The following is a 25170-nucleotide window of genomic DNA, read 5'->3' on the forward strand; positions in this document are numbered from 1 at the left end:
TTGGGAAAACACAACCATATGAATGATAAATAAAACATTTTCTCAGGGTAACTTTGGCAGTAGTCCATGAACTCAGCTCCCCACCTTCTGGTGTGAACAGTCAATAGGCAAATGTCCTTTTGTCATCTCACTTCACCCTCCTTCCTCAGCTAAACATCACTTACCATATGGTGTCTGTGGTAACGTTAGTCCCAAAGTCTTTAGGTGCACTTGGTTGAGTGTCTCCAGTTTCTTGGGATGTGCTGCCTGGTCCTGTCCTGAGGGCCCACTACTTAACCCAGATATTAGTGATTTAGTGACTGGGTAGAAGGGCCTCATTAGAGTTTACATAGCTGTATTGCTGCCCTCTGTAGCTTCGGCAAAGAGCCCTCTTTGTATTGTCTCTTGTCAAAGAATCCTTTCAATGGTGAAACAGACAGGAACAAGTAGCATATAGGAGCCTTGAGCTATCTTACAACAACTGATATACTTCTAGCCACAAGGTAGCAACCCTTCGCCCCCCCCCCCTCCTTTCAGTTCAGTTCTACTACCCAATGAATTCTGAATATGTATACAGTTATGGTGACTCCCAAAGTGTCACAGGAATAAAGTTTATGTAAATACAACTCTCTGTAGCCATACTTTCCCCTATTCACCATTAAGATGGTGGCAGAGAGCTCCTTCCCCTCTGGAGCATCTGCCCATTTAGAATTCTAGTTAAATAGCTTATGCAGATGAGACAACTTTATAGCCATTCAGCCCCCTGTTCTCTAACTGAGGTGAGCCAAGAGCTCCTTACCTTCTACAGCTTCAGGCCACATGGCTTACATAGGAATCCCCCAAGACAGAGTGTGGGTAACTGTCCATCCTGTAGATATCACAGTGAAATAACTGTAGAGGCTTTTGGGAAGAAGCCAGGTGGTGTGGGGAGGGACAGGGCAGGATCCAAGCCTAGTGTGTCATCAGGAGGATAACTTCTGTTTAAGTCCAAGAGAGGTGTTCTGCTTGTGTGTATATGAGAAGTGGTTCTCATCCTTGCACCTTACAGTGCTTTCAGTCTCCTCAGTCAGTGGCAGGAGGACAACGGAGACCTCAGAAAAGTGGGTGTGTGTATGGATAGCTGCTCACCAGTTATAAGACATGTTAAGAAGGCTTTAGAGTTGTTCCCTTGCTCCCATCTCCCAGGAGGCTGATGGTGAGGTGATGATAAAAGAGTTTTGTTCCTCAATCTTCCATGCAGGGAATGAGTCTCCTGCACAGGGGCTGGAATCCCTAGTAAGGGATTCACCCCAACCTCTCATTTCCTACGGTGATTTAATGTCCAAGTGGGAAGTCTCCCTTCTTTCCTGCAGAGATCAGGGTGACTGAGATGGGATGGACCTTTAAGTCTGAGAATTGCCTTTCTGCCCCCATTTCTCCCCTCCAGACTATTTCTCTTTTCACAAGCAAAGGGGGAAGGAAGAGAGGATGATTGTCAGGTCACCATGGTTATGTGTGTTATAGTGAAGAAATACATTTGCTATTGGAAGTATTGTATAGAAAATACCACAAAAACAGAGAGAAAATTATAGCATGATGCAGGAAGTGTTCCTTGTCAGGGGCACCCACTGTTTATAATATTTGTCCATGCTGCAAGATGGTTTATTGCATGCTATTCTATGAAGCTTGTTTATACTGGGTTTTTGTTTATGCCAAGCCCAGTGTTTAGAGGGGTTTTTAAAAATTTTATTCTTTGATCTGCCTAGAAGTAGAACAAGAATTGTTTGAAGTGGAAATGGAGATTATATTAGCTGTTCTCTGTCACAAGTGAGCAAAAGAAACTGGGAGAGTATAAAATGCTCTATTATTCAGGTGCTTTCAGTTATTTCCTCATAAAACCAAACCACTATAACTGACTTATTTTCTGAATCAAAACATTGACTACCTCAGTTCAAGTGAAAATTAAATTAATGGAGATATCCTATCTCCTAGAACTGGAAGGGACCTTGAAAGGTCATCAAGTCCAGCCCCCTGCCTTCACTAGCAGGACCAAGTACTGATTTTACCCCAGATCCCTAAGTGAACACCTCAAGGATTGAACTCTCAACCCTGGGTTTAGCAGGCCAATGCTCAAACCACTGAGCTATCCCTTCCCCTAGGAGCATCTCCAGCTTTTATACCTCATATGATTTGACTCTGTGCATTTGAAAAGTATATTTAATATAATACTTCTGGAAAGTAGTCTGAACTATCTAAGGGGATGGCTATCATCAGTCTGAAGGATTCTAAACTGGTTTAGTCTATATGTAAATTAATATATCAGTTATGTTCTGCTGGCAATATAACATACTTCATATATAAGCATTGTAATACTACTTTTCCATTTCATCTCATATCTCAATGGAAGATAAAATGCACTTAAAATGACCAGAGTTTGATATTTACTGTATGGAGGAATATGAATATGAAAAATTCCTTCAGTTAGTTGCTATCGCATTAAGGTTATAGACTGAAAGTCTTCTCCCTTGTTTGGTGCCTGTCGTCCTGAGCCCTGATTAACTAAGCCAGGGAGGTTAAACTGCCATTGGTAAAAAGGTTTCAGAGTAGCAGCCGTGTTAGTCTGTATGCGCAAAAAGAAGAACAGGAGTACTTGTGGCACCTTAGAGACTAACACATTTATTAGAGCAGTCCACGAAAGCTTATGCTCTAATAAATTTGTTAGACTCTAAGGTGCCACAAGTACTCCTGTTCTGCTTTTTATTGGTAAAAAGGTTTGTCAGTGCTGAACAGCAAAAACTGATTTCAATGATCTCCTGTCACACTCTAAAAGGGGATAGATTGTGACCACTAATTTTGCTTAATGGCAACATATGGCTTTCTTTGACGCTTTGCAGACTCTGTGGGGTACTTCATTGTTTTCTTGACATTTTGTCAAATTTGACTTTAAAGTGCAGTTCTACTCTGAAAAGTGGTTCTGTAAAGTGGTATCCTAACGTTCCATACTTGTCTCTCCATAGCTTCCAGAGCAAATGTGCTCCATTGACCAGGAAAAACAATATTTTTCTAACTGCCAGTCCTGCAAACTTAACCTGAGATCACAACATCAAGCTGAGATTTTACTTCTCATCTCTAGTAATAGAGGCCATGAAAGTCAAACTCCGCACCCAAAGCTGCCAGTACTATGTAGTTATCTTCAATTTATGCCTTCATTGTCATATGCAGCATATACTTCTTGCCCTTAATAGGGTTGCATAGGTGTATCCGATTGAGCCTTTAAACAGAACTTGGCAAATAATTTGTGATTGGACACGAAAGACTAAAGGTCATTCTGTCTGAGATGTATTTTAAACTCTTTTTTACAGTTGGGGATGTAGGTAGGATTACAGTAAGGGCAGTGCTGACAGCAGGACTGGAGGTGGCTCCCTGTACAGCCAAAGGGCTAAGCCAAAGGGGCACAAGGTATGGGGGAGGCTGTGGTTTTCTTGGGCTGACAGAGCAGAGACCCTGAGCAGGTAGGGTTACCCCTTGGCTGGTATTTGACTGGCCTGGCTGTTGTTTTAACGGACTTGCCAGTTGCCAGAAAAACAATTTAACCTACCGGGTGTTTTTTTACGTGGCTCTATAGGTTGGCATCATCATCACAATACACTGTGATATCTAAGGTTAAAAATGTCTGTGTCCAGCTAAAGATGCTGCAGTGTTCCCATTTCTGCAGTTTAAGTAAGAAAAGGATGTTCTCAATCTTATCTCTATGTGTTCTCTCTCTAGATAGTATAAGTGGCTGTTGAAGGTAGGCAGTGTTGTGGAGTTGCCTTGTGGTTTGGGGACTGGGATTGTGACCCGCTTGCCCTGTGGGGTGTGGGTGTGGTTTTTTTTTGCATTTCAAAGGTGGTAACCCTATGAGCAGGGTTGAGGAGGATGGATGAGCCCCCACTCTTATTGCTGAACAGTTCCTGCCTGGGGGTGGGTGCCCCACCCTGCTAGCTAGTCAATGAGCAAGCAGGGCTGTGACAGTGGAGTTCCTGCAGGTCCCAGCATGGCCACGGGACTAATGAGACTGGATCCTTGCAGGCACAAGTTTCAGGGAAAGCTGGGGGCCTGGCAGGGCATAGATATCTTCCTTCTCATGGCCAGGGCTAGGACTGAGGCCCCTGGCTGTGGGGCAGGCCACCCCGCTGCTGGATGGCTCCTGCCCAGGGATGGAGTGGCTACCTCTGTGTCTGGAACAGATGACTTCTTGCAGTAATGGCTGTGGGTCTCGGCTCTGCCGGACCAGGACTGCAACCTTCCCTGCATCTTGTGCCCACAGGGATTGGGTATCATTAGCCCCACTCACTCACCATCCAAGAGTGAGTGAGCCATCTCCGGGCAGGAAATGGTCAGCCCAGGGGTGGCTTCCTCCACAGCCGAGGCCTTGTCCTCCTCCTTGCAGACGTGGCTGGGGGTCTCTGCTCTGTTGGGCTAGGATAACCGAAGTGTCCCCCACACCAGTGCCTGCAGGGATTATGTGACACCAACCCTGTGGCCATGCAGGAAGCACTCAGCAGCTCAGCTGTTGTGGCTCTGGGCCAGTGACACCCACTCCCTACAGGCACAAGGTGCGGGGAAGGCTGTGGTCCTGGCAGGGCACAGTACAGACTCCCGGCACTCCAAGTTGGTGAGAGAGCACAGGTCTGTGACAGCAGGGCTGCAGAAGGCTCCTGGAACTGCCGCAGGAACCACTCAGCAGTGGGGTGGCCAGTTGCTGCAGGTTCCTCCTCCTTGCAATCCTGGAAGGGAGGAGGTGGTCTCTGCTCTGCCCCAAAAGGACTGCAGCCTGCCCCTGCAGGGTTCAGGTGTCACCAGCCCTGAGGCAATGCAGAGAGCGCTTGGCAGCTCCACTATCATGGATCCGCTCACTCGGTGAATAGCAGGGCTGCTGAGGGCTCCCTGTGCTGCCTCAGGGTGCGTAACATTGGCTCCCTGCAGCCATGCCAACTGTTACTGATTGATATTTTGTTGTTGTTGATTTTAGTGTCGTTGGTTGTTGTGCTGCGATGCCAGTCTGATGGAGAACCTCCGTGTGAGAGTTGGAGGAGGTGGTGAGTATAGAACCCAAATAGCAAAAGCTGGAGACTGCTTCGACAGTTTCATTATTCAAAGAGATTGGAGTCGCAAGTCCTAGATTTGAATCCTGAACAATTGCAATATCAGGAGTTACATCAGTGTTGCTAATTCTCATGATTTGATTAGGTGTTTTGCCATATTTGGTGTTTTTCGTGAAGCCCCAACAGCTGGAACCACTCGATTGCAAGAGAATCTCGGCTTTAATTTTCTTCCCCCCGCCTTGCTCTCATGGTTGTGGAGGAAATCTTGAAAACATAGAGTGAGTGCACCATAAAGGCCCATAAACTAGATGGCAACCTTCTCCCACTCCCTCAGATATGTATTATTAAGTCTCAATTTTTAATCAAGCTCATTTTTTGTGGGCCTGACATGGGTTTTGAATGCTCGGGGTTGGCAGTACTGTTATTGCACAAAGTAGAAGTAGCCAGGTATGACAGGGTCCCCAGGGTGCAACCAGGACTGTGGGACTACTGAGCCCTCCAAACCCACCAATCTGGGCTGCCTCTCACACTGTGATGCTGATGTCAAGCTACAAACCTCTGATAGGCACTGCATAGCCATCCACAGGCAGGGACACACCCAATTGTGTTACGTGAATGATCTCCCAGTCACTCATGAACCATCAATAGGGAGGCTCCAACCAATTCCCACCAGCTCCCCAGACTTGCACCCCAGAACTGTATGATATTGCGCTGGTCAGAAGCCTGGCCAGTGTAAACGCATTACTTAGTTTGCCACTTCCACATAGGAAAGTGGACATGCACCAGCCTTTGTAAATTGAGCTGAGATTTCCCAAGCACTTTAGAGAAACTCACTGGTACCGATAAAACATTGTTTGTTTAACTACAGAAAAATATATTTTAATGATTATGAGTGGTAGGCATAAAGGTCAGAGATAGTTACCTTAAGAAAATAAAAAAATAAACATTCATTCTATATCCTAAATCTTTAGTCTAAGCAAGAGTTGAATCAAACAGCTTTTCTCACCCTGACAGATGGTACAAGCAGATTACAGTTCCTCAATACATAGGCTGGAACTACCTTCCAGCTACTAGCCTAGGACCAAACTTCCCCAAGTCAAAGTCTTTGTCCTCCAGATGTTCTTCCGGGTGTTGAGTTGGGGTCAGGGGAGAGAGACCAAGTGATGATGTCACGGTCTCTCTTTTTATAGCTTCTTTCAGCTTGCTAGAAAGATCTTTGCTGTGATGTGTGTTAGTCTGCTCTCATGGCGTACGTGCCTGTGACTGGAGTCCTGGGGGGCCTCACTGAGATTGCTCAATGAAGGCAACTGCAAAGAATGGGCCAGACAATCCCCAAAATTGGTGGTTATTTCTAATACTTAGATTCATCAAACCAGCTTCTACAATATCTTACTGGTTATCCAGAAGCCAAAACATTAAAGCAATCCAGCCTTGGGTATCTACCCAGGCAGCCAAGTCAAATATGATGAGGATCACTGATCTTGTTCATTGTATATAAAGTTTTACCAGTCCCAAAGGATCAGACACATTACCCCCCAGGTAAATGAATATTTCAGATCTTACCCAAACACATGCTTAAAGCCAATTCTTATTAACTAAACTTAGATTTATTCAAAAAGAAAAGAGAATATAGGTTAAAAGATCATTAAACATATATATGAATAAAGTTCTTAGGTCAGTTTCATAGTGCAGATGATAAGTTTCAGTTCACAGACAGTTTACTAAAAACTTCAGAGAAATATAGACAATAATATTAATACACTCCAGTTCTATCTAAAATTTAAAATAGATTCTAAATGTTAATATTCCCTTTTGATCTCTGAATCAATAGAATATAGTAACAGACAGGAACCATCTGGTTACATTGCTAACCTCTAACAATATATACGTAAACACAGACCAATACAATTACTGTCTTCTTCCAGTTCTCTAACAATACAAGTCTATATTTCAAAGCTCTAGTCTATCTAACATGGCTTTGTTAGCTATTTATAAGGAATAGTCCCACTTACCATTTATATACTTTTCTAATATATCTTTAAAGGATCATTTAGCCTGCAAGTTGCTTAACGCTTTGTGGCTCAGTTTCACAGTGTCTTCTCTGAGAAGTCTCTGGGATACTGGATTGGGTATTGTCTGGCTATCCATGGCTACTCCTTTGTTGTAACTGAAAGGCTGGTTGTGGGTGTTCCCAACCTCATAACATATTTCAGTAACACATATACCAATACGTCATAACGTCACACATAATGATAGCACATACAGTCCAACAGGATATTAATGTTCAACAGACTCAGACTTTTAAAATTATACCTCACAAGGCATACTTTGTACAAAACATATGAATTATATGGCAGTGGTGAATATGGTGGTTCCGGGGTGCTACTTTGAGGTACAGAGCATCACACCACGGTATGGTGAAACAATGCAGAGTCAGAGGACAAGAACAAAAAGTCAGTTCAGAAGAGGAAAAAGACCTAAACAACTCAAGTCTATGGCGTATGAAATTCTGTCTGTGGGCTTGTCTTCACAGGAGAAGCTGTGCATGGGTTACCCACAGTAGCTGGAAACAGGTTAACAATAGCAGTGAAGACAATGCAGCATGGGCTAGTGAGTCCAGTACGTGCTCAGGGCTCAGGCCGGGCTTGTACTACTCACACTGAAGCCTCCACTGAAATGTCTTTACTGCTATTGTTACCTGTGCTAGTTGGATTGAAGCTAGCCCATGCACAGCTTTTGCTGTGTAGTCATACCCTGCACACTACCGGCAGGGGCATAGGACCGAACGTGCCTAGTTTACATTATGGTAAAACTGGAATGCGTCGTCTGACCTATGTTTTTACATCAGGATAACAGACACGTGACAGTTAGCCTGTTGGAAGAAACACATCTCTTAGCAGTAAAGACAAAGTAGTCTTTCTTACTATAGTGTCTGTTGCCTATTCTTGGAGACAGGCTCTGCAGTGTGAGGAAGATGGCTGCATTAAAGAGTTGTTGGATTTTTATTACAACCTTGAATGAATGCCGTGAGACATTCCTGAGGGCTACAATGAGTTAAAGAAAAAAAATTCTCGCCTCAACTGTTTTTCCAAACAAATGGTTAATATCAGCCAATGGGCAAAGTAGCACCATTTTTGCCACAATAAATAGCTGCCAAGTCTTTGCCAACAGAAATATTTTCTCCCTTGGATGAACAATTTGAATATGAAACTGTTTCCACAAAGGAACATTCTCCAAACAAAGGGTGGGGTTGCACATCTTTGGAACTAACTTTAGTATTAGAGACAGTATAGCTGATCAAACAGGAAATAAAATAAATATGGCTATTGTTTAGAAACCTCTATCTTTGCCAACTGATAAATATATCTTGTTTATGCTAGTTGTTTTTCCATCTATTATTCTAATGTTAATTACACTGATTATTATGTAAACTATAGTTATTGTTATGGAAATGAAAGGTAAGATGACATTAAAATTTCGATTAGTAGTAGTAATAATAATAATAGAATCTCCTGAGAGATATAGAAGTCTTTGCATTAAAAAAGGTAAAAGAAGAATTCCATGTTTCCTTAGGAAAACTATAACAATTAATATGTTTGACAGAATAAGTCCATATAATTTATTTTCAAATGCATTGCACAAGACCTGAGGTTGTAGAGATCCCCACTATATGTATCAATATTAACTACACCTGCTGTGATGTGGCTTTCAGGCTGTCCCATTGGAAGGAAAAAACAAATGTAACAAATGTTGTACTAGATTTTCAAGTTTGCATTTGACATCTCTGCTACAGGTATATCAAGTGTGTGAATACCACACCATGAAAAGTTTTTATCAGATTTTTAGACTTTTATGAATATACCGGTAATTAATATTTCAATACAAAGTGTCTCAAATTGCAAACTACCATTTTCAGTAGGCAGTACTTTTGCCGTTACTGATATTTCAGGTTACATTTATATAAATTAGCAATTTTATTTTGCTTGCAAAAATCATCTTAAGAACTGAAAGAACAATGACCCTTTTGGGGGATGTGTTTTAGAAGAGCAGGTGAGTGACAGGGGGTTTTTACAATTAGGTTTTCATCAGTGCAGAAGGGAAGATGGCATACCTCCTCCCCAGCATGAAAACTACTACTTTTGGGAGGGGACATTATTAGCTAACTGCAATAGAATTATTTATTCATTATAAACAAAACAACAATTTTAAACATCTGGATTTAAAATGTTGTACTGTAGCCAAACACAAATAACCAATTTAGCATTACACTGCACTTTCCTACACTAATCCCCATGATTGCCTAAGGCTCCATTAATGATTTCTTCAAGAAGAACAGGACAATCATTGAGTCTTTGTTGATCTGACATGCTGCTTATATTTGTTTTCCAGTGCTGCAGCTGCAGTGTTATCACTGCTCCATTTTGACTTTGCCCCCCCTTGATTTGCTCGACACAGACAAGCTCTTAAACCTCAGTTAGCACTTAAGTATCAGATTGTCTATGGTATTTAAGCTCCTGCTTAAGTGCTTTGCTAAATCAGAGACTTAGGCCAGGTCTACACTATAAACTCGCTATAAATATGTCACTCAGGGGTGTGAAAAATCCACACCTCTGAGTGACGTAGTTATACAGATCTAACCCCCAGTATAGACAGTGCTTTGACGACGGGAGGGCTTCTCCCATTGACATAACTACTGCCTCTTGTGGAGATGGATTAAGTGCGCCAATGGGAGAAGCTCTTCCGTCAGCCTACTAGCACCTTCACTGAAGTGCTACAGCTTGGGTTACCATATTGCAGGTTCCCAAAAAGAAGACACTGCCCTTATCTGTGCTTGGTTCAGTAACTCTAGTCTTATCAGTCAGAGAGATTGTGGCTGATTGTTGATGTCTGTGTTTCTTTCAAGACACTGTAGCAGAGACTAGGGCTACATTATTAGTCCAGGAGCTCAAGGAACTTGGTATTAGGGTCAAAGTAGTAAGTGCCCTCCTACACTGATGCAAAAATTGTATTTGCAAAGACTCAAAAATCCAATGAATATGGATTTTATTTGTTGTCTAAAATCTTAAGTAAAAGCAATATTCTGGCCTGGATTATCTCCTCCTGTAGTAAAACCAAGGAAAATCCTTTCATTCCATTAGTGGGGCAATGTTTTCTTCCTCCATAAGTCACACACAGCTGCTTATAGTCCTGGTATCTCAGAACAAGAAACAAGTCTAATCAAAATACTGGATAGAAAGAAAATCAAGATCATTTTGTGTTAAGTAAACCTCCCCCTGCCTCCAACACCAGGGCTACATCAACTGACATTTATAAGTGAAAAAATAGAGACAATGTACTCCCCTTGTCAGGTTCTCTCAATTATTAAAGGGATAAAACTTCCCCTTCACTACCTGAGGTGTCTGTGGAGGGTGGGGGCGGAAAGAGGGGGAAGAATAGGAGAAACTAAGCCTTCTCAAACATCCTTTATCCTTCCAGTCGCTCAAAAAAAAGAGGGCTTATGCAATAATAATGGCGGGCGGGAGAAAGCTAGGTCTCAAAAGCTGTCTCTCTAAATACTGCCTGCCTGAAATGGGCACAACAATAGTGAGTCAGGTCTGCATGTAGGGTGGATTCTGACAGGACATTTTGTTTTTATTCTATTCCCTTGTAGTCATCAAGTGAAATCTGGCCTCAGTGAATTTAACTGGGGTTTTGCCACCGACTTCCATGGAGCCAGGATTTCACCCATAGTATCTAGGTCCCAACAACAGTAGGATTCTGGGGAGGAAACAGACCAACTTAGTTATTTTTATTGGTATTATCATCATGACATGGCAGCACATAAACTACTACAGCCTCACACTCATTTCCTTGCCTGGGGCTGCCTGAACTTTAAGTTCAAACATCCCCTTGGCCTGCATGTATAGGATCCCATACAGATTCCCATGCCACTTCTGGGTATGAATTCTAATTCCATACTGTAATGACTCAGTGTGGCACAGACAGACATGCACTATGGAATGAATGACATACACCTCAGAAGCCAGTCCTGGAACCAGTGCTCTTCAGGGCCAAAAACACAGGCCTCTCCCAGCTTGGCTTAAACTATTACCTCAGTATTACTTTTTGTTGTTAATTGTTTCTGGTAGTCAGGGCCGGCTCTAGGCACCAGCAAAACAAGCTGGTGCTTGGGGCGGCACATTTTTAGGGGTGGGATGGCCGGCGCCAGAATACCGCCCCTAAAAATGTGCCCCGGCCGCCCTAGCTCACCTCCGCTGCTGCTGCCACGGCACGCGAACCAGCTGATTCGCGCGCCGTGGCGGCTCGGGGTCTCCCCCTCCCTCCCAGGCTCTCAAACCTGGGAGGGAGGGGGAGACCCCGAGCGGCCGTTTCGCGCACCACTGCTCCCCCTCCGTCCCAGGCTTGAGAGCCTGGGAGGGAGGGGGAGAAGCGGCGCCCGCGCCGCGGCCACTCGGACTCTCCCCCTCCCTCCCAGGTTTGAGAGCCTGGGAGGGAGGGGGAGACTCCGAGTGGCCGCGGCGCGGGCGCCGCTTCTCCCCCTCCCTCCCTCCTAGGCTTGAGAGCCTGGGGGGAGGAGGCAGGGCTGGGGATTTGGGGAAGGGGCGGAGTTGAGGCGGGCCGGGGGTGGGGTAATTAAAGAACGGGGGGAGGGGGCGGCCAAAATTGTTTTTGCTTTGGGTGGCAAAAATCCTAGAGCCGGCCCTGCTGGTAGTGCCCACAATGTGCTAGGCATTGTAGAAGCACAAAAAAGGTACAATTCCTGCCCCAATGAGCTTACAATCGAAGGGTATATCAGACAAAAAAACCCGTTGCAGCCAACTTGTCTTAGGGGGGCTTGGACTGTGGGGGTGTTTCCTTTCTGTGCAGACTTCTGGACTTGGACTGGAGCCTCCTACATTGCAGGGTCCCAGAGTTCGGGCTCCAGCCTGAACCAGGAATTCTACACATCAATGAAACAGCCCTGCAGCCTGAACCCTGTGAGTCCAAGTTGGCTGGCATGGGCCAGCTGCAGGTTTTTCTTTGCTGTGTAGATGTATCCTAAGGCCTTGCCTGACCTTGCAAAGACTGACATACATATTTAACTGTACACACAGTGAACAGTCCCATTGGGTTGCATGTCACAGTGCATCAGGTTGCATGTCGAAGTGCAGGGTCAGAGCCTAAAACAGAAGTTGAAGGAAGTAGGGGTGGGATTCACAAGAATACTTGGAGTAATTTCCATTGAAATAAATGGAAGTTAGGCACCTAAATACATTTGTGAATCCAATTCTAGTTTCCTAGATGTAGTCAATCTGAAGTCATAAGTTGTATATAGACAGATTCCCCAAATCATCCCAAGGCTCAAATGTGTTCACATGGAAGAATCAAAACATTTTGAATAGGGAAGAAATTCATACTAATAGTTTGTGGACAATCTGCAGACAGGAAATAGGACTAAATTCACTAAATAAATTGCTGCAAATTGTTCATGAAGTTCTAATAATAAAAAGGAATTGGAATTTGTTGTTTTTTCCAGCTCAAATAAGCATTCAGTATCAATATGTGCCATATGGGGCTGAACATACTTTTACTGTTTCCTTTAACTAATTGTGAGTTAAATAACTAAGAAGAAACAAGGATTGCCATTAACACTGCTTTTTGCTAAATTAACATATCACTTCTGTTATCACAGTCCACCTATTCATGTCTCAGTGTGTACAAACTCACATCTATTTGGAAGCTATTTGAAGTTTGTTTTCTTATCACTTATTTTAGTATGATGGCTTCATGTCAAATTAAGCCTATGGAAACCTCTAACGCTGTGTAACATCTCATGAGTAATGAACTGTACCACAATTCCTAATGTGGTCTTGACTGATTCACAATGTTGATATCTTCTTTGCAATTTTGAAATGTCTATTTAGGAAAAGATTCATGGTATAGTGCTTTTTATCATCTAGGAAACATGATATAGGTTAATAGAATTTACTGCATGTAGCCACTAAGAGTTAGACTTCAGGGTATTTTCTTCAGTTAACATATGATTTAAGACCTGGTGCTAGTGGACTTGCTACTCAGCAGAATGGGGCAATGGTCTTAAGAGACTAATAGATGACATTTAACACACACTTTCATTTTTAATAGTACAGTACTCTGTCAGGATGAGCATATAAAACTGCCTTTATGCTCATGTCGCTCTGTATTTTAGATTAAAATCTCAAACAAATTTTAATTGCTGCACTATTCAAAACAGAATTTCTCTATCAATTAATTGTGACAAAGTGAAGAAAAATAATTGGCCTATTAATATTTTTTTAAACACAAAGTTCTTTCTACTGCTGTCACAATAAGACACAGTGCCATTATTATTAAAACTGAGTTTAACAAAGATGTGCTAACAATTAGTTCAATGGAGCTATGTCAAAGCAAAAATAAGCAATCTTTACCTATCTTTACATACACAGGAAGATGCTTGTTTAGAAGGCCATCTGTTATTTACAATGTTTTTATGCATTTACATTGTATATACACCAAAAATACACTTACAACTAAATAGAAAAGGTCAAAAAATTCTTTATCAAAACCAGCAGTATTTTATGTACAGTGTATTTTCAAGGGGAGATCCACTGGGATCCTTAGGGTATGTCTGGACTACGAAATTAGGTTGAATTTATAGAAGCCAGTTTTATAGAAATCGGTTTTATACAGTCGATTGTGTGTGTCCCCACATAAAATGCTCTAAGTGCATTAAGTCAGCGGACCACGTCCACAGTACCGAGGCTAGCATTGACTTCCAGAGCGTTGCACTGTGGGTGGCTATCCCACAGTTCCCGCAGTCTCCGCCGCCCATTGGAATTCTGGGTTGAGATCCCAATGCCTGATGATGCAAAAACAGTGTCGCAGGGGGTTCTGGGTACATGTCATCAGGCCCCGGCCCCTCCCCCTCCGTCAGAGCAACGGCAGACAATCGATTCACACCTTTTTACCTGGGTTACCTGTGCAGACAACATACCACGGCAAGCATGGAGCCCGCTCAGCTCAGCTCAGCTCACCATCACCATATGTCATCTGGGTGCCGGCAGACATGGTACTGCATTGCTACACTGCAGCAGCTCCTTGCCTTTTGGCAGTGGATGGTGTATTACGATTGATATCCGTCATCATCATATTCCTCAGTAAGTTTGGTCAGAGGCACCTAGGCAGACATGTTTTGTCTCCTGGAGACTCAGTCCTGCCGGCAGTCCTATTGAACCATCTTGACGATGATGGCTAGCAGTCGTAATACAGCATTTTCTGCCAAGCACCCAGAAGATGCCAATGGACCAGATTTGTTCTGTATTCATTTGCTTCCCCCTCCCTCCATGAAATCAATGGCCTGCTAAACCCAGGGTTTTGAGTTCAATCTTTGGGGGGGCCATTCTGTGTGACAGTTGTTTGTGTTTCTCCCTGATGCACAGCCACCTTTGTTGATTTTAATTCCCTGTAAGCCATGTCGTCACTCGCCCCTCCCTCCGTCAGACAATAGTTTCATGCCTTTTTTCAGCCCAGACGCTATAGCACTGGGATCATGGAGCCCGCTCAGATCACCGCGGCAATTATGAGCACTATGAACACCATGCGCATTGTCCTGGAGTATATACAGAGCCAGAACATGCCAAAGCAAAACCAGGCGAGGAGGCGATTGCAGCAATTGCAGCGCGGCGACGAGAGTGATGAGGAAATTGACATGGACATAGACCTCTCACAAAGTACAGGCCCCAGCAATGTGCAAATCAGGGTGTTACTGGGGCAGGTTCATGCAGTGAAACACTGATTCTGGGCCCGGGAAACAAGCACAGACTGGTGGGACTGCATCGTGTTGCAGGTGTGGGACGATTCCCAGTGGCTGCGAAACTTTCGCATGCGTAAGGGCACTTTCATGGAACTTTGTGACTTGTTTTCCCCTGCCCTGAAGCACCAGAATACCAGGATGAGAGTAGCCCTCAGAGTTGAGAAGCGAGGAAGCTTGCAATGCCAGATAGCTACCGGTCAGTCGGGAATCAATTTGGAGTGGGCAAATCTACTGTGGGGGCTGCTGTGATCCAAGTAGCCAATGCAATCAAAGACCTGCTGATATCAAGGGTAGTGACTCTGGGAAACATGCAGGTCATAGTGGATGGCTTTGCTGCAATGGGATTCCCAAACTGTGGTGGGGCGATAGACGGAACCCATATCCCTATCTTGTCACCGGAGCAGCAAGCCACCGAGTACATAAACCGAAAGGGGTACTTTTCAATGCTGCTGCAAGCCCTGGTTGATCACAAGGGACGTTTCACTAACATCAATGTGGGATGGCCAGGAAAGATACATGATGCTCGCGTCTTCAGGAACTCTGGTCTGTTTCAAAAGCTGGAGAAAGGGACTTTCTTCCCGGACCAGAAAATAACCGTTGGGGATGTTGAAATGCCTATCGTTATCCTTGGGGACCCAGCCTGCCCCTTAATGCCATGGCTCATGAAGCTGAACACAGGCAGCCTGGACAGTAGTCAGGACCTGTTCAACTATAGGCTGAGCAAGTGCTGAATGGTGGTGGAATGTGCATTTGGACGTTTAAAAGCACGCTGGTGCAGTTTACTGACTCGGATAGACCTCAGCGAAGCCAATATCCCCATTGTTATTGCTGCTTGCTGTGCGCTCCACAATATCTGTGAGAGTAAGGGGGACACATTTATGGTGGGGTGGGAGGTTGAGGCAAATCGCCTGGGCGGTTAGAAGAGTACAGCAGGGCGTGGTGCGCATCACAGAAGCTTTGAAAACCAGTTTTGTGACTGGCCAGGCTACGGTGTGAAGCTTCTGTTTGTTTCTCCTTGATGAACCCTCCGCCCTCACGGTTCACTCTACTTCCCTGTAAACTAACCACCCTCCCCTTCCCCCTTCAAGCACCGCTTGCAGAGGCAATAGTCATTGTTACTTCACATTCATGCATTCTTTATTAATTCATCACACAACTAGGGGGATAACTGCCAAGGTAGCCCGGGATGGGTGGGGGAGGAGGGAAGGAAAAGGACACACTGCAGTTTAAAACTTTAAAACTTTAACACTTATTGAAGGCCAGCCTTCTGATGCTTGGGCAATCATCTGGGGTGTTGTGACTGGGTGACCAGAGCCCCCCCCCCACGACATTCTTGGGCGTCTGGGTGAGGAGGCTATGGAACTTGGGGAGGACGGCTGTTGGTTACACAGGGGCTGTAGCGGCGGTCTCTGCTCCTGCTGCCTTTCCTGCAGCTCAACCATATGCTGGAGCATATCAGTTTGATGCTCCAGCAGCCGGAGCATCGACTCTTGCCTTCTGTCAGCAAGCTGACACCACCTATCCTCTTCAGCCCGCCACTTGCTCTCTTCAGCCCGCGATTCAGCCCGCCACCTCTCCTCTCGTTCATATTGTGCTTTTTTGCACTCTGACATTGACTGCCTCCACGCATTCTGCTGTGCTCTGTCAGCCTGGGAGGACATCTGGAGCTCCGAGAACATATCATCCCGAGTCCGCCGTTTTCTCCTTCTAATCTTCACTAGCCTCTGTGAAGGAGAAACATTTGCAGCTGGTGGAGGAGAAGGGAGAGGTGGTTAAAAAGACATTTTAGAGAACAATGTGTATACTCTTTCATGTTAAATTTTGCTGTTCACATTACACAGCACATGTGCTTTCGTTACAAGGTCGCATTTTTCCTCTTATATTGAGGGCCTGCCGGTTTGGTGTGAGAGATCACTCATGCAGTGCCAGGCAACAGATTTCGGCTTGCAGACAGCCATGGTAAGCCACAGACTTTTGGCTTTTTTAACCTTCTTAACATGTGGTAATGGTTTCAAACAGTAGCGCCCTCATTTCCCATACCAAGCACCCATTAGGTTGGCCATTTAAAATGGGTTTGCAATGTAAAAGGAGGGGCTGCAGTTTCCGGGTTAACATGCAGCACAAACCCAACTACCCCCCCCACCCAATTCTCTGGGATGATCACTTCACCCCTCCCCCCCACTGCGTGGCTAACAGCGGGGAACATTTCTGTTCAGAAGAGCAGGAACGGGCACCTCTGAATGTCCCCTTAATAAAATCACCTCATTTCAACCAGGTGACCTGGAATGATATCACTCTCCTGAGGATAACAAAGAGAGATAAGGAATGGATGTTGTCTGCATGCCAGCAAACACCGGGACCATACGCTGCCATGCTTTGTTATGCAATGATTCCAGACTACGTGCTACTGGCCTGGCGTGGTAAAGTGTCCTATTATGGAGGACGGGATAAGGCAGCCCTCCCCAGAAACCTTTTGCAAAGGCTTTGGGAGTACATGAAGAAGAGCTTTCTGGAGATGTCCCTGGAGGATTTCCACTCCATCCCCATACACGTTAACAGATTTTTCCAGTAGCTGTACTGGCCGCGATTGCCAGGGCAAATTAATCATTAATCATTAAACTCGCTTGCTTTTAAACCATGTGTAATATTTACAAAGGTACACTCACCAGAGGTCCCTTGTGTGCCCTCAGGGTCTGGGAGCATGCCTTGGGTGAGTTCGGGGGTTACTGGTTCCAGGTCCAGGGTGATAAACATATCCTGGCTGTTGGGGAAACCGGTTTCTCCGCTTCCTTACTGTGAGCTATCTTCATTGTCTTCATCATCATCTTCCTCGTACCCTGAACCCGCTTCCCTGTTGCGTGATTCTCCATTGATGGAGTCAAAGCACAGGGTTGGGGTAGTGGTGGCTGCACCCCCTAGCATGGCATGCAGCTCCGTGTAGAAGCGGCATGTTTGTGGCTCTTCCCCGGACCTTCCGTTTGCCTCTCTGGTTTTGTGGTAGGCTTGCCTTAGCTCCTTAATTTTCACATGGCACTGCTGTGTGTCCCTGTTATGGCCTCTATCCTTCATGACCTTTGAGATTTTTTCTAATATTTTGCCATTTCGTTTACTGCAACGGAGTTCAGCTAGCACTGATTCGTCTCCCCATATGGCGAGCAGATCCTGTACCTCCCGTTCTGTCCATGCTGGAGCTCTTTTGCGATCCTGGTACTCCATCATGGTTACTTGTGCTGATGAGCTCTGCATGGTCACCTATGCTCTCCACGCTGGGCAAACAGGAAATGAAATTCAAAAGTTTGTGGGGCTTTTCCTGTCTACCTGGTCAGGGCATCTGAGTTGAGAGTGCTGTCCAGAGCGGTCACAATGAAGCACTGTGGGATAGCTCCCTGAGGCCAATAACGTTGAATTCCATCCACATTATCCCAAATCTGACCTGCAAAGGCCGATTTTAGTGCTAATCCCCTTGTTGGAGGTGGAGTAAAGAAACCAGTTTAAAGGGCCCTTTAAGTCGAAAAAAAGGGCTTCGTCGTGTGGACGTGTCCAGGCTTAATTCGATTTAACGCTGCTAAATTTGACCTAAACTCGTAGTGTAGACCAGGCCTTATTTACTCCCAACTAGAATTTTTCCCTATTTTCCAAAGCTCTCTACTCCCCATGAATTCAGGCCCCACATCATCTCCCATGATCCTTTTGTAAACCTATTAGTGAGTGTGTGTTACAGGTCCCCCTCTGTGCCGCTCCCCAGAGGATATAAATGTTTACAGTTGGCTCTAGCTCAGGTTGTAGCAGCTCATGTTTTTAACTTCTGGGTCAGTCCTTGGTGGAATGGCCAAGAGGGTGGCTGCCACACTTTCACTCAATGTAAACCTTCTGCCTAACAGCTACCTATATCCTTCTCCCATTGCCATTTTCAAACCCTTTCCCACGCCACCCCTTGTGCATGAATTAATCTTCTCTTATTTGGTGGCAAACTAACTCCTTTGAATCCCTTCTAACACATTTCTTCCGTGAAACCTGGAAAGGTTTGCTACAAGATTCTTACATTAATTCCAACTCAGAACAGCATGCCATTTACTGCATTCTTCTTACAGCAAGTAGCAATTACATACTTTCCACAAGTACATCAATTCTAGTCTTATTGTATTTACAAGCCTCTTCAGCAAGATGCTGGACTTTATCATGGAGGCCCTATATTTCAGTTTACGGTGTCTACAAGCTACTTTAGTAGGAGGTGCTGAAACAAGTTGGGCAACAGTAAGTTCTCAGGACTGGACTGGATTCAGAGTTCTGAAAAAACTAAATGGCTGAGGTAATAACAAAAATATCCATTATCATTAAAAATTGTAGGGTAGCAAATATATCCATTTTTTAAAATCACATTGGATATTGCAGATCACTGAGTCTTACTTCAGTACTGCTTAAACTAGCTGAAAATTATTAAGGATAGAGTTTAAAAAAGAAGAACCACATAGAATAACATGATATGACTGGAATAAACTAGGAGATAGAAAATTATGCTTCTTCAGTCTATTGGTCAGATCCGTTGCTCATATAAATTGACATCACTCTACTGACATCATTGGTGCTATGCTAATTTACACCAGATGAGGATCTGGTCCTTTGAGAGAGTGTCAGAATAAAGAAAACTGACCTATGGTGTAATGCAGGGGTCGGCAACGTTCGGCACACGGCTCGCCAGGGTAAGCACCCTGGTGGGCCGGGCCAGTTTTATTTACCTGCTGACATGGAAGGTTCGGCCGATCGTGGCCCCCATTGGCTCGGGACGGCGAACCGCGGCCAGTGGGGGCCGCAATCGGCTGAACCTGCCGCGTCAGCAGGTAAATAAAACTGGCCCGGCCCGCCAGGGTGCTTACCCTGGTGAGCCGCGTGCCGAATGTTGCCGACCCCTGCTCTATCCTAATGAATCATTTCAGCAAGTTTGAAAAGACAAAAAGGGGAGATGATAGTTATACAAATTAATCAGTGACAAAGACAGTAAACCAGGTACTATTATCTCCTCTTACTTATAGGAACAAAAGGTCATCCAGTGAAACTGAAAAACAAATTTATTTCTGATACAAGAAAATACTTTACTTTCTTCATAACTGACCTACAGAACTCATTGCCATAAGAAATCACGGATACCAAGAACTTGGTAAGATTAAAAATAGGATTAGACAGTATGTGGAAAATTAGATCCACAATTACATTAGATAGGGTAAATTTCTTACATAATATATAAACATTTGTATTTCAGGATAAGCTAAACCCTAACTGATGTGTGTTAGGAAGAAAAATTCCCTCATGAGGTTTCTTGCACCTTCTTCAGAAGCTTCTGGTATTGGCTACTACTGGAGACAACTAAATGGACCACTGATCTGCTCTGGTATGGTAAATTCCTATATTTCTTCTTATTGTTAGTTGGCACGTGCTGATGCTCAGTGAAGGAATAATAAAGCAATAGTAGTAATAATGGGTTACCATAACATTTCTGCTACTTTATGCATGTTTTTAGGCTGGAAATATTATTGGCCTTATTTCAGAACTTCCTAGCCTATGTTAGGGCTCTCATTTGGATTCTCAAATCATGGGAGAACAGTAATTGGGAGAGATGAATGCATCAGGTAAGGCATTTTCAAGATTGAACAGAAATAAATTCTTCTAACACATCTATTTGCTTACAATCCCAAAATTCTAGGATAGTCTCATCATATTAGGACAATTTTTCATCTCTCCAGCTATAATGGAGAGCCTTATAAAGAGACTGGAGGGTACCTGCATGACATCCTCATGACTATTCTGTGCTATTATAATGAATACTGCTGGAACAGAGGATAAAGAGCTAAATTCAGAGTCCTCTATCATTTTTCATTAGCTGGATTTCTACATAAAAATCATTAAAATGGTTCATTGCTGGAAAGAAAATGGGCAATCTTTTGTTGAAACAGAATATTGCAATAATAAAAGGCATATCAATTGTGTTAGAAGTTAACAACCAATTTGCCAGATGCCTGCAATGATAATGCTTCATGAGTTGGGAGTTCATTTCAATGATGTGATGCTGTTATTAGTATTAGTATCAGGCTTAAAATTATGGGTAATTCATATCTATTAGTCATGAAAGAAGCCACATGTTTTCTAAATTCTCATCAGGTACACCATTAGCAAGTTTTAAATGAAATTGTTTGATTTAAAACCACAGATAGTTTTAGAGAAACATAATTGAGTATATAGTGAGTTTGGTTTATAGATACTACTATATTAAAACTTAAAGCCTTTTGCTCAGATTATTAACATTTTATATAATGTTGCAGAAATGCAAAAGTACATAATACAACCAATATGCCACAAGAGTATATCAGCAATATATCCAATGAGAGACCGGGACTCTGACTTACAACACACACTTAAAAAAGAGAAATCAAATATACTGCTATTAATGTTCCCCCAAGGAGTCTGCATTTTAGATTACAACAAATGTAATGTAATTAGAGGTGAGAAAAAGAGAAATAGAGTAAGACACAATGACTTTAATATACAGAAGAAAAAACTGTTAAGAGTTATTCAACATGACAAATATGGGAAAGCTTTTAAAATCAGTGATAGAAACCAGATAAAGTCAGACAGAAACAAGCCAAAGCACAGTGTGAATACAAACTGGGGCATGAGTGACTGGGCATATGAAGCTTGGTGTATATCAGCAATGGGGGGATGGTTCCTGGGGGTCCGTGGGCGGGCGTGGTGGCTGTGCCCCCTCGACACACTGGGGTCAGCGGTGCCAGCTGGGGACTGCCTTCAGTGCCTACCAGTTTAATAATACTGTGTAGGGCCCCATAAATCCTAAGGATGTCCCTGGGCAGGAACATGGAATGGTCTGGATCAATTCACATTGGAACCCTCTAATTTGTTACATCCATGTGCGGAATGAATTTTGTTATGTGCACCCAATATGTGGTGGGGGTGGGGCCAAGGGGTTTGGAGTGTGGGAAGGGGCTCAAGCTTGGGGAAGGAGGTTAGGGTGCGGGGGGGTCAGGGTTCTGGCTGGGAGTGTGGGCTCTGGGGTGGGGCCAAGGATGAGGGATTTGGGATGCAGGCTGCCACAGGCCTGCGGTGGGGAGAGAGGACTCCTCCCAGATCTCTCTCACTGCAGCAGTCTGGGGCCAGGGGAGAGGCGTCTCTCCTCGGCTGCAGCAGCTCTGAGGCTGGGGTTGGGGGAGAGGCGCCTCTCCTGTCTATGCAGCCCTTAATAGCCTGCTGTGTGGCACGCAGCGTAGAGGGAACTTAGATTGGAACTTGTGCATTGCAAAATCTATTAGAGTCTTGGACACAGAATACTCAGTTCTTTGAGTGAGAGAAGAAATACCTCATCACTTAACAATCACCCCTTTTTCTAAACTCGGAGCAGTGCTGATAGACTCCAAAAGGAATTCCATTCAGCTCTCCTCTGTGAGAAGAACAGTGAAAAATAGATTTTTGAGAGCTGGAAGTGAAAAGTGGGTGGGGAAAATAGGAGCATCCTCAATGGAACTATTCCTCTAAATTTGTCCTGTGAATTAACTGGATGTTCCTCCAACTGTGATAGTGTGACTGAATTCAGCATTCAAAGAATATAAAAGAAAATTGTGGTCAGTTATTCATTAACTTATCTGGCCAATCTCATCCTATGGCCAACAGTGTATTGCAAAGTAGTTATCTGAATCCTCACCTTAGGCAAAAGTTGTGGGAGCCTCCTCCCTCAACCCTATTGCCCATCTCCCTATTCACATCCTTGATATTCCCCTAAACTGGAGACCAATTGGGCTAGGCACAGTACAATCAGTGAATAATAGTTAGCTCTGCAAGGCAGGGACTGACATTCATGATCACCATTACTGCATATCTGATTTTTGTAATGGAAGACCATGATAATGGAAATTGGGATACTGTAAGTACATGCTGTAAATTGATCTTTGTTTTATATGTACCCACTGTGCTACTTTTGGGCATCACGTACCTCCACTGCATAAATCAGGGATTCCAAAAAAGAGGAAGCCGAACAATTTAAATTATTTGTATATGATTTTTTTTAAACTTAAATTTTGTATTTTGTTTTTTTCAAGGAAAATCTTAAGCTATAATATATTAAATACTGATAATAGAGTTTGATCAATCAGAATTTGGTTTTTCATTTTTTTTACCCAAGATGAACATTTTTTGTGAACATTTTTCATTAAAAAGCTATTTTTCATTGACAAGTGTTTTTTATGGAACATTTGATGTGATCTGTTCAAGAGTATTGCCAAGTATGAACATTAGAGTCTTGACACTTTTTTTTTGAACTCCTTTCTACAGAACCTAAGATTTCATTTTCAAAATTTTAAGGTTCTAGCTTTTTCCAATCCAAAGGGCCTTCCCAATGTAAGTGGCTGAGATTGCTAAACCTGGCAATAACCCCAGGAATCTGACCCATGGATCTTGGGACATATGTCTAGAATACCTGCCCTGAAGTACACTTTCCATGTCCCCCTTCCACTGGGAGCTTTGTTGGATCGTTGTCATGCTGCCATTGATTCTCCCATCAGAGCTGTGCACTTCTTCTCCCTTTGATAGTGATGAAAGCTGTGGAATGTTAGTTAATGATGCAGCAAGCAAGCAGTATTAGCCTATGCAGTTTCCAATGTAGGTTATGGCCGGCTACTCTGAAGCATGCAATGCACTGAAAAAGCAAGCCTAGCTCATACTCTTATGGCTGGGCATCCCCCTTCTTCCCCTAACACACAACAGGTGGCATAGTTGCTGTTTCCTCTTTACAGGTTCCCCAGTCACATTTCATCTGAAACAGCTTACATTTTCTTCACTCCACACAACACAGGGGAGCACTAACCTATACTATACAAATCTTGGCTTATATTGGACTTTAAATGGATCTTTCCACCAAATAACAAAAAAGCCAACAAACTGTAGAGCAGTATGTGGAAAATGAAAGGAGTCTATTCCAAGATGGTCCATTATACTGGAAGGGAAATAAGGACATTTGGTTACATATTTGCTGGCCACAGATGTGGCAAGGTTTCTCCAACAGAGGAGAATAGCAAAGTTCAGCTAAAGGCCATGAAATTGTAACCCACCACAAATACAAAACCATTAGATTTGTCCTCCTGATTTCTCCCCTTCCATACCTCACACTCTACCCCAATAGCCACATAGTCATAGGCACTGAGTTTTACTTTTCCCCGGGGGTGCTCTGCCCCAAGGCCCAGCCCCCACTCCACCCCCTCCCTGAGGCCCCACTCTCACTCTGCCTCTTCCCACCCCTTCCCCCAAGGCCTTACCTTTGCTCCTCTCTCCTTCCCCAAGGCCCGGCTCTTGCTCCGAGGTGGGCTGATCAGGGGCACCGCCAAACAGCTGATCTGGGATGTATGCGAAGCACCCACTATTTTTTTTCCAGGGGTGTTCCAGCCCTGGAGCACCCATGGAGTTGGTGCCTATGCACATAGTACTCTATGGAGAATTATGGAGGCCTGGAACTACCCACCTCTCTGTCCTTCCAGGCTCCAGAAGCCTGAAGCTTTTCTTTCTCCTCCCCAAAAGGGCCATAAAGGCCCAAAGTCTCTTTAATGATCTCTTCTTTCACAAGACACTGCTTCTTCCCTCCAGATAGCTTAGAGGGAACCTCCATGCACCTCAACTATATACAAATATAGACTGACTGTGCACGCTCTTCAGTTTTTGCTGCTGCACTGTGAAATGATTTTGCAAACAGAACTAGGCAGAGAAGCCAAAATACTTGAGGAATTAAAAAGCAAAGCAACTAAAAAATGGGACCCAGTTCTGAGGGAAAAGACTATCATAATTCTTCTCCTATGAGACTTAGTTTTGCTACATTCCTTCACATCCCCTCCTCCCGCCCACTCTAGATAGATTAACCTTTTACTTGTAGATTAAATTGGCTAGTTGTTTCCCACCCCACTGAGCTGCTGCTGTGGTTATATTCGTCCTCATGTGAGTAATTTCTGAGATTGCATGCACTTTACAAAACCAGCAGATTGACTTTAAGTGATAGGTCCTGGATGAACTGGTTGCCTACAAGTGAGATGAGCAGAAGATCCAGCTCCCCCACACCCATTGCCCTCAGTAAGTATGTCTCTGCTTGCTGACAATGCAGCATGAGAAACAATAGGCCAACTAATTGAGAAGGTTTAAATAAAAACCTGCCAGCTGAGGCAGGTACACATGAGGAAAGTCAAACTCTTAGACAGGATCTCAAGTAAACAATTAAATTCTGAAGATCAGCAGGGAAACCAAGAGAAAGTCAAAGAAAAAACAACCAGGGCC

The sequence above is a fragment of the Chrysemys picta genome, chromosome 1 (assembly GCF_011386835.1).
Source record: "Chrysemys picta bellii isolate R12L10 chromosome 1, ASM1138683v2, whole genome shotgun sequence".
Lineage (NCBI taxonomy): Eukaryota > Metazoa > Chordata > Testudines > Emydidae > Chrysemys > Chrysemys picta.